We start from the raw sequence: 1,247 nt of genomic DNA on the forward strand, positions 1-1,247 counted from the left end.
TTCGCTGTGCGCGAAGTCCCGCAAGCCTCCACAGGGTTTTCCCCCTTTGAGCTCCTTTTTGGGCGCCAGCCCCGCGGGGTTTTGGACGTCCTGAGAGAGGCTTGGGAGGAGGGACCTTCGGATAGCAAAAACGAAATTCAGCATGTGCTGGACCTGAGAACAAAATTCCACACATTGGGGCAGCTCTCTATGGAGAATTTGTTACAGGCCCAAAACAAGCAGAGCCGGCTGTATAATCGGGGAACCAGAGTACGCAATTTTGCACCGGGAGATAAAGTGCTTGTATTACTCCCTACCTCTAGCTCTAAATTACTCGCCAAGTGGCAAGGACCCTTTGAGGTCACACGGCGGGTGGGAGATCTTAATTATGAGGTAATTCGATCGGACAGGAGTGGGGCACGTCAAATTTACCATCTTAACCTCCTTAAAAAGTGGAGCGAGGTGGAACCGGTGATGCTGGCGACGGCAGTGAGTGGAGAGGAAGATCTCGGGCCAGAGGTGACCAATAAGATCCAATCCCTCGCTCTGGCCCCAGGGGGGGATCACCTCTCGCCCTCCCAGCTCACTGATGTAGCAAGATTGCAAGCCGAGTTTGCAGACGTGTTCTCACCCCTGCCAGGTCGAACGAATCTCATCCAGCACCATATTGAGACGAAATTCGACGCCTATCCAATGCCGCGGGTTGACGAGTTGCTGGATCGGCTGGGCGCAGCTCGCTTTTATTCGACACTGGACTTAACCAAGGGATATTGGCAGATCCCCTTATCACCCTTATCCAAAGAAAAGACAGCCTTCACGACGCCGTTTGGATTACACCAATTTGTTACCCTTCCTTTCGGGTTGTTCGGGGCACCGGCCACTTTTCAGCGGCTCATGGACAGAATCCTCCGGCCGCATGCCGCCTATGCCGCTGCCTATCTAGATGACATCATTATTTACAGTCAGGACTGGCAGCGGCATATGGCGCATCTGCGGGCTGTCCTACGAGCTCTGAGAGGGGCCGGGCTGACGGCCAACCCGAAGAAGTGTGCGGTTGGGCGGGTGGAGGTCAGGTATCTGGGCTTCCACTTGGGTCATGGACAGGTGCGTCCCCAAATTAGTAAGACGGCGGCAATTGCGACCTGTCCGAGGCCCAAGACCAAAAAGGAGGTGAGGCAGTTCCTGGGGCTGGCAGGATATTATAGAAGGTTTATACCTAATTATTCGGACCTTACCAGCCCGCTGACTGACCTCACTAAAAAGGAAGT

This window comes from Sinocyclocheilus anshuiensis, unplaced genomic scaffold, assembly GCF_001515605.1.
Source record: "Sinocyclocheilus anshuiensis isolate Anshui unplaced genomic scaffold, SAMN03320099.WGS_v1.1 scaffold2551, whole genome shotgun sequence".
Classification (NCBI taxonomy): domain Eukaryota; kingdom Metazoa; phylum Chordata; class Actinopteri; order Cypriniformes; family Cyprinidae; genus Sinocyclocheilus; species Sinocyclocheilus anshuiensis.